Consider the following 10,191-nt stretch of genomic DNA (forward strand, 5'->3'; position numbering starts at 1 on the left):
ACTGATATCAAGTACTCATAGAAAATTGCGATTAGTTTGTATGAAAAACAACTCATTTGTATAATTCAAAGTCAGTTTTTAATCTTAAACGTAAATAATTTATGTAGTTCACTGCCTGTGCAGTTTGTACATTCTCTTTATCTGCTTAAGTTTTTCAATGGGTGATACTGGATTTTCTAACCGTGTCATAAAGATGTGCGATTTAGGTTAATCAGGGACTCTGTGTTCACTCTGGGTGAGTTAGTGTATGTGTGTGTGTGTGTGTGTGTGTACATCCTGTAATAGAGGGCTTGTTCTTATGTTGCACCCAATAATGTTAGAGTAATCAAACAATCCCGTACTGGACAACTAGGTTAAAAAATGGATGTGTGGATATGAATTCCTATTAATATTGCCTTTATAGCTTGGTGATAGACTGTATGCATATGCAGTGGTGCACCTGAATCTGTTAATGTTTTTGAATTTATTGTGCCTAATAAAGTACTTTTGAAAAATGACCCAGGAATTGAATAGAGAATTGCATGCATGTCATGATCCTCAGTTGATGCAGATATAATATAATAGACTACTATTTATGGACATTGCAAATCACAGATGTTTATTTATATAAGGCCTGTATCACAATGTCTGATTTCTAAAGGTGGAAAGTTAATTACCTGACCATCTAATCTTCCCATTCACAACTCTCTGCCCTTTTGGGCCCAGAGTTCCAACACATAATGCTAAATTAAATAGTAACATAATGTGAGTGTGCTCTTTGTTGGCTGCATCCTGTCTTGTTCCTAACCCTGCCGGGATAGACTCCCACCTCTGCACATCCCTCTCCCTTAAAAGCAGGTTCAGAAAATTAATGTAATGTGAACACCCCTTTCTGATATCCCTTCTCTCTTTTTGCTTCTTTTCTGATTAGGTTTGGAGTCATTTGAGGTATTTACTGTACCTCTTGCATTAAATGTGCAATCATAGAAATAGCAGCACTTGAAGCTGTGCAGAGGAGAGCAACTAAATGCATCCCAGGACTTAGGACATGACTTCATCTGACAGACTTGCCACTTCAAACCCCTTTGACTGGTGCTAACAAAAAACTTGAACCCTGTGTATCAACACTGCAGGCTTTATAAGAACAAAATAAAATTGACAAAGGGGAGGAAACCATTCAGTCTATCAAGCCCACTTTTTTAACTAATAGCTAAGCTGTCCCAATATTTCATCCAGATTCTTCTTAAAGGTTGTCAAAGTTTCTACTTCAACTTCATGTCTCCATAGTTTGTTCCGGAGTCCCACAACTCTGCATAAAGATGTACTTCTTGGCTTCCATCTTAAATGTACTTCCCCTTAATTTCCTCTGGTGTCCTCAAGTACATGTTTCACCATTAGGGTGAAAGAATTCTTCTGGATTTACTTCATCAATGCCTTTGAGAATTTTAAAGACCTGAATTAGGTCCCTACATAGTTTCTTTTACCCGAGGCTAAACAGGTCTAATTCTCTGAGTCTGTCAAATTAGGACATGTCCTTAAGTCTTGGGATGCACTTTAGTTGCTCTCCTCTGCAGAGCTTCAAGTGCTGCTATATCTTTCTTGCAGCGTGGCAACCTGAACTGCACACAATATTCCAGTTTTGTTTCTCTTACTTATATACAAATATTATGTTCCTCTGCCTCACATGCATTTCCTTGATTCAATCGGATTAATTCTCATTTTTTATAACTGCCCACACAGATTTACATTATTTATACAAAAAATGTATACATAATATTTCCTGATCAATACAAATATTGATGCAGAACAGTGCTTGTCAACCCTGTCTTTTGCATTTGGCCACAAGTTCTCATCCACATCATGTCATACATTCTACTTTGTGATGCAACTCCAAAATAATTTGCCTGATCCCACCCTGGCAATCTTCTGTAGATATGCACTAAGGTGTACTATCAGATGATTATCATAAACCTTTCACCTCTATGAGTAAAATAATTCATCTATGGGGCTGAGATATGGAGAGTAAGCTTAGGGGAAAGTGACAACATAACAAAAGTTACCTGATAACAAGCCAGATAGTCCCTCTCCTCTTAGTCCGGAGGAGACGGCATTCATGTTTTCCAAAAAAGAATTTCAAATTTCGTTTAATCTGACCACAGAACAGTTTTTCACTTTGCCTCAGTCCATTTTAAATGAGCTTTGGCCAAGAAAAGATGGCAGTGTTTCTGGATCATGTTCACCTATGGTTTCTACTTTGCCTGATACAGCTTTAATCTGCATTTATGGATGCCACAGCGAACTGTGTTCACAGACAATAATTTCATGGAAGTGCTCCTGAGCCCATACAGTGATTTCCATGACATAATAATGCCTTTTTTTAATGCAGTACCACCTGAAGGCCTGAAGATCATGGGCACCCAATATTGATTTTTGGCCTTGTCCCATGAGCACAGATTTCTCCAAATTCTCAGAATCATCTAACAGTATTATGTACTGTAGATGATGAGATAGCCCTGCGGTGGGCTGATGCCCTGCCGGGGTTTTGTTCCTGCCTTGCGCCCTGTGCTGGCTGGGATTGGCTCCAGCAGACCCCTGTGACCCTGTTTTAGCATATAACAGGTTGGGTGATAAAGTCTTCGCAATTTTACTCTGAGGAATATTATTTTGAAATTGTTCCACAAAGGGTGGCACGGTGGTGCAGTGGTAGCGTTGCTGCCTCACAGTAAGGAGACCTGGGTTTGCTTCCCAGGTCCTCCCTGCGTGGAGTTTGCATGTTCTCCCCGTGTCTGCATGGGTTTCCTCCCACAGTCCAAAGACATGCAGTTTAGGTGCATTGGCAATCCTAAATTGTCCCTAGTGTGTGCTTGGTGTGTGTGTGTGCCCTGCAGTGGGTTGGCGCCCTACATGGGGATTTGTTCCTGCCTTGTGCCCTGTGTTGGCAGGGATTAGCACCAGCAGGCCCCTGTGACCCTGTAGTTAGGATATAGCGGGATGGATAATGACTGACTGGCTGAATTGTTCCACAATTTGTAGACTCAGTTTTTTGCAGATTGCAATTATTTTCTGAGAGACTCTGCCTCTCTAAATGTTTTTTATACCTAATTATGTTACTGACTTGTTGCCAATTAACCTTATTGGTTGCAAAATGTTCCTCCAGCTGTTTCTTTTTAGTACCACTTACTTTTCCAGCCTTTTGTTGCCCCATCCTTCTTTTTTTTTGAGGCATGTTGCTTCCATCAAATTCAAAATGATCTAATAATTTTCATGAAATAGTAAAATGTCTCACTTTCAACATTTGATATGTTCTGTTGTGAATAAAATATTGGTTTATGAGATTTGCAAATTATTGCATTCTGTTTTTATTTACATTTTACACAGCATCCCAACTTTTTTGGAATTGGGATTGGAATAACAAACCATGAGAGGATATTGTTGTGTACATTGTGATGGTGGGAACCCTATGGCCTGGAATATTCACTTTTGCCATTTTCCTAAATACACGTCTTCCTCACCAACAAATTTTGGCCAGGTTAAAACCAACCTCATTCACTAATTCAAATATGTTGGTGCTTACCTGCCATCAAGCTCAATTATAAGAGTTCTTGCCAGTGTTGTACTATTATAGTGGATTCTATTACACCTAAATCATGACCATGTACCTTGTTCTGTTTGGTGTCACTCAAAACCAGTACTGTATTGCTTTGACGATGTACCTGGACATATTGATACCTGAGTTCTTTGGCATTACCAGAGTTCCTCTCTAATGGTAAAGGTACACCGCTGCTTCATTATAACCTGATTGTTCTTCAGAACTCCAGCAATATCTGAGAAATCTGTGTTTTATGGTATTGTTGGTGATGACTATGGCAATGATTTCTGTTTTCTACTTAGCAATTAAAATTCAACCTTCTTCCCCGGTGGAAAGTAACTTTTGGGTCCTAGGGCATTCATTTTCATGTAATTCTGAGGGTTTTGCTGAATTTACTGTGTTACTGTTATATGCAGCTCAGTCAGAAGCCCTGGCTGAATTCATATCTTTTCTCTTTGTTTGCCTGAAAAACACTCACAACTGAATATCCTGTTAAACACTGTTGATTTGGCTACATTCTCACACTAGCCTAGACTTACGATTTATGACATGAGCAATTATATTTTTCCTAATTTCATCTGAGACTGCAGCATGATTTTCTTCTCAGTTGTCTTCCTCTCCATCTCTGGACGTCTCTTCTTCCTCAGTTAACCAGTTTTATGTCTTTGTTAGGGTTCATGTTTACTTAAAAAATCATTCCAATGATAGACTTAATAATGACGTTAATGAAAATGAATACAAAACACCGGGATAGGGCTTCAGCTAAAAGGGGTATCAGCTGTGATTGGTTTAATTTTTATTCTTTCAGAACTGAATATATTTAAATGTGTTTGCAGAAACAGCAAAACCCAGTGTAATACAATGTTGTGTTATGTTTAGTTTGTGAATGTCAGCTTAATAGTTTTAAAAAGAGCATGTGTACACCTTTACAAAAAGCTGTAGATGCATACAGTTTTGCTGATAGTTGAGTTTGACTGAGAAAAGAATTAATTAATTTTGAAATATGTGGTTATTAAATACATTTTGTGTCAAAGCAATGAAACGTATCGTCCACATAGACTGCTTTTGTGCTTACTGTGTGAAGGGTTTTGAAAAACTGAACTCATTATTGATAAACACATGTATCCAATTGTAAAAAAAACTGTCAAGAGTTGCAATATTTAAGCATGTGGGTATTGTAATTGTAACACTGTTTTTTGTAGGCAAGGAAAAAAGAAGAGGATGAAATTAGCTTTAATGATGTCGTGGATGTCAGGGTAAGATAAGAAAAGAAAAACATCTTTAAACATCTCACAATGTGAATACTATTTGGTACGATAGTCAGCTAGCATGGACCTATTTTGAACATAAATCCTCAGGCTACCCTAAGAGGGATTCCATTTAGCCATATCTTTTCACAAAGTATGCAGTTGCTATAAAGAGGAAGCTAGTTTACACATGGCTAAGCTATTGCAAATGACACAACATCAGGAGTGACAAGCTACTGAGCTAGTTAGATAGCTAGAAGACTCTTTTATTTAGGATGCCAGAAGAGACGTTTAATTAAGACCGAAGGATGGGTCCTATACTTTCAAACAGTATCACAGCATTTCAAATGACTATCCTGTATAGTATAGCAACTTGAATCATGATAATGTGACCCTGATTGGGAATTGGGAGACTAACATTAATTGGCTTAGTGAAAGTTGTTCCTTCTGCTTTCACCCAGTTTTCCCAACCCAGTTTCAGTATTGCATCATTTCCAAGATCTGATAGATCTCACCAAAGTGGTAGGTATACCACTGTTGACTGAAAGAAATTCTCTTTGTTTTATTGGAGTAAAAGTAGTAATTTTGTATTAGTGTCAAAGTTTTGGCTACACTCATTAAAGCTACCAATTGTCAGTTTTTTCCTAGAAAGGGGAAAAGTGAATAACAAAAGATATATACTGTATATCTTATATAAACTGCTCAAAAAAGTTAAAGGAACACTTTGAAAACACATCAGATTTCAATGGGAAAAAGAAATCCTCCTGGATATCTATACTGATATAGACTGGGTAATGTGTTAGGAACGAAAGGATGCCACATCGTTTGATGGAAATGAAAATGATCAACCTACAGAGCCCTGAATTCAAAGACGCCCAAAAATCAGAGTGAAAAAATTATGTGGCAGGCTAGTCCATTTTGCCAAAATTTAATTGCAGCAACTCAAAATTGTACGCAGCACTTTGTATGGCCCCTGTGTTCTTGTATACATGCCTGACAACATCAGTGCATGCTTCTAATGAGATGACAGATGGTGTTGTGGGGGATCTCCTCCTAGATCTGGACCAGGGCATCACTGAGCTCCTGGACAGTCTGAGGTGCAACCTGGTGGCATTGGATGGACCAAAACATAATGTCCCAGAGGTGTTCTATTGGATTTAGGTCAGGAAACTGTGGTGGCCAGTCAATGTATCAATTCCTTCAGGAACTGCCTGCATACTCTCACCACATGAGGCCAGGAATTGTTGTGCACCAGGAGCCACTGTACCAGCATAGAGTCTGACAATGGGTCCAAGGATTTTATCCTGATACCTAATGGCAGCCAAGGTGCCTTTGTCAAGCCTGTAGCGGTCTGTGTGACCCTCCATGGATATGCCTCCCCAGACAATCATTAACCCACCACCAAACTGCTCATGCTGAATGATGTTACAGGCAGCATAATGTTCTCCATGGCTTCTCCAGACCCTTTCACTTCTGTCACGTGCTCAGGGTGAACCTGCTCTCATCTGTAAAAAGCACAGGGCACCAGTGGTGCATCTGCCAATTCTGGTATTCTATGGCGAATGCCAATCGAGCTGCATGCTGCTGGGCAGTGAGCTCAGGGCCCATCAGAGGACATGGGGCCCTTGGGTCACCCTCATGAAGTCTTTCTGGTTGTTTGGTCAGAGACATTCACACCAGTGGCCTGCTGGAGGTCATTTTGTAGGGCTCTGGCAGTGCTCATCCTGTTCCTCCTTGCCCAAAGGAGCAGATACTGGTCCTGCTGATGGGTTATGGACCTTCTATGGCCCTCTCCAGCTCTCCTAGAGTAACTGCTTGTCTCCTAGAATCTCCTCCATGCCCTTGAGACTGTGCAGGGAGACACAGCAAACCTTCTGGCAATGACACGTATTGATGTGCCATCCTGGAGAAGTTGGACTACCTGTGCAACCTCTGTAGGGTCCAGGTATCACCTCATGCTACCAGTAGTGACACTGACTGTAGCCAAATGCAAAACTAGTGAAGAAACAGTCAGAAAAGATGAGGAGGGAAAAATGTCAGTGGCCTCCACCTGTTAAACCATTCCTGTTTTGGGGGTCATCTCATTGTTGCCCCTCAAGTGCATCTGTTGTTAATTTCATTAACACCACAGCAGCTGAAACTGATTAACAACCCCCTCTGCTACTTAACTGACCAGATTAATATCCTATAAGTTTAATTGACTTTATGCTATACTCTGATTAAAAAGTGTTCCTTTAATTCTTTTGAGCAGTATATATAAAAGCCAAATACCACTGACACACTCATCATGAAATCTCCCACACCATGAGGACTTAGGACTTGAAATTTGGAATGTAGGTTACGCTTGGCCCATAGGTGCTCGCTAAGAAACGGTTTAAAAAATTTTGTCGTCCAAGCGCAAAATTTCTTATAGTTTTTTAGATCCGTTTGTATGTCTGTCACACGAGAGAACTACTTAACAGATTTATATGGGGTTTTTTTCTATAATTTGTTTGAACATTCTGTTGATTTTGCAACTTTCTCATCACGCTAAGTATCATAGTTTGCTTGCAGTACCGATTTATTAGTGGAAATCCGAGAGAGACTCATCGGGCTGTGGGGAGGGGGCCCTCCTCACTCACTCATCTGCCTCAGGGCATAACTTTAACTCTGCTTAGTTAGCGAACGAGAGAACTACTTAAAGGATTTTGATCTTTTTTTTCTATAATTTGCTTGAACATTCCGGTTGATTTTGCATCTTCTCTCATTGCTCTAAGAATCAAAGTTCGCTTGCAGGAGCGATATATTCGTGCTAATCCAAGAGGGCTGAGAGGGCAGAGGCTGTGGGCCGAGGGGAGGGAGAAGAGTAACATAAAGAGTAGAGAGCTGGACCAGGGCCCTCCTCACTGTCCTGTTTCACTAATACGCGGGTGAAGCTTTGGGGGGATGGTTAGTATATATATTCTATATATAGCTTGATGACATAAAGAAAGAAGAAGACCAAGCATGAGATGCATGAGACACACTGAGAGCTGTGCTTTTGAAGACATCAAGTATAAAACTGGATAGGAGGCAAAATAATGACAGGGTCAAAAAAGTTGACTTAACAGGATTATAAAAGAAAATCTTGAGATGAGACTATTGCCAAGAGTGTTTTTCAAGTCCCGCGAGATGAGACTATTGCCAAGAAATTTTTTCAAGTCCCGCCCTCCTCTCAACCGTTTCAGGTTAAAGGCCCATGCCCACGGTCCTCTCACCTCTCATTCGTATGAATGCTTTTGTCAGAAAGAGTTCCTGCACTTTCAGCTGTTATAAATTTTGATGTTTTCCTCACTTTAAGTTCCCAATAAAAGGAGACTTATTATATTCAAATCTTATTAAAGAATTTCATCCTGAAGGGTTATCAGCAGAAGAAATGAGTACACGGTCAATCCTAGCACTGAGAAATGATGAAGTCAAATGAATTAACACGAAAATTGTTGATCAGTTACATGGCAAATTGGTTAAATGCTTATCAGTAGACTATGTTGAAACAGTTGGTGGTGATGGTGCAGAAGCTGAAAACATCAATTTAAAATATCCCATAGAATATTTACAACCATTAACAACATTCAGTCTTCCACCGGCCGAATTTCTGTTGTGTAATTTATATCTGAGTGATGGGCTATGCAATAGGACTAGATTAGTTGTATTCAAAATTGGTCGAACAATTCTGACATGAAAAATTTTAACAGGCGATAAGAAAGGCAATGTAGTACATCTTCTGCGGATAACATTAGACACCAAAGGCGATCTTGATATGCATTCGTATTAAAACATTTACAGTTTCCCGTTAGATTAAGTTTTGCTAAGACAATTAACAAATCACAGGGACAAACATTCAAAAAAGTTGGTTTATTTATTAGAGAGAAAGAAACGATATTCACTCACGGGAAGTTATACGCTGCATTGTCATAATGTAACTCCAAACACAGAATCAAAATTCAGTGCAATATTGACGAAAAGGTAATTCTAAATATTGTTTTTACTGAAGTTTTACAGTAAAAGTGTAAGTTTAAAAAGTATTTGCGTGTTAATTTTAAAGACAAACAGAACGAAAATGTATGACGCAACGAATACCTCTAACGCAACAGGCTAGGCACAGTCCAGCACAAAACAATTTCTTCCCTTTCTTTTGTCCAACTCCTCCTGGCAAGAGTTTCTCCCACCCGACTGTGGCTCCCAGAACAGAGGCTGTAGGCTCCTTTTATAAGGTACCCGGAAGCGCTCCAGGTGCTTGTTGACCTATTTCTGGGAGCACTTCCAGGTGTGGCAGCAGAGCTGCAACAAAGGGGCTGAAGACATCTCCAGGCGCCCCCTAGCGGTGGACACAGTTCCCAAAAGGGCTGAGCTTCCATGCTCCAAACCCGTGGTACACTGGACTCCAGGGGGGCTGCCCTCTAGCACCCCGGAGGAGGTAATGCTCCGGAAATGCTACTTTCCCCAGTCTTTTCATGTTTAGGGCGTTCTGGCCAGTTAAGGGCCTCGGCTGTCCACCACAATATATGTGTGTGAATATACGGACCTGTACGAGCCCCAAACCACACAATGCAGACAAAAGTCCTGGATTCGAAAGGCTTATTTTTATTAAGCACAATACCTCACAATGAACAATTCTCTTCTCTTTCTTTCCTTTGTCCTTCTCCAGTCCCTCAAAAGAAACATTGTTCTTCTCCTCTCTCGACTCCATCTCTCTTGGGTGAGGCGGTTCAGCTTACTTTATGACAGATCAGGAGTACTTCAGTGCCCCTATTTTTCACCAGGTCAGCCAGAACCTCCTTAAGACAAGGAGTCCTATTCCTCACATCTCCCAAGAAATCCACCAAGGCTGTTCATCGAGTTGACAACTCCCAAGCAGCCTTGTGGGGTGTGTCTACAGTATTGTGCCAGAAGGCTGCTTCCCTCCATCCAATCCATATCTTCTTTGACAATATATATAATACTGTATAGATTTTTTTGCTCTCTGATTTGCAGTTGGAGTTGTCTGGGTTACAACACTGGGTGATATGAAGTCTCTCATCTCTGACAACAATCTTGTTTAACTGACTTTTTTGACTCTTCTGCATTACAGACTGATGACTATGATGAAAGACATGTTTCAGGAGTATTGGTTTCCTCAATTTTGTCAAGTTCTTATTTCAAAGTTGCAATGCTTTTTGCCACCATGATCAACTGCACTTTGATGGCGCTCCATACAGATGGGGATTATATTGCGGTGAGCAACAACAGGGTCTTTTCTTTTCTTCTTTCATGACAATGACAGGTTTGAATTTGTTTTCACTTTGCAAAATAGCCAAACATCTGTGATTGGAACTTGCCTTGAATCCAGTGCTGGTGGCATGGACGCAGGTTCCTTGT

Source organism: Polypterus senegalus, chromosome 17 (assembly GCF_016835505.1).
Source record: "Polypterus senegalus isolate Bchr_013 chromosome 17, ASM1683550v1, whole genome shotgun sequence".
Lineage (NCBI taxonomy): Eukaryota > Metazoa > Chordata > Cladistia > Polypteriformes > Polypteridae > Polypterus > Polypterus senegalus.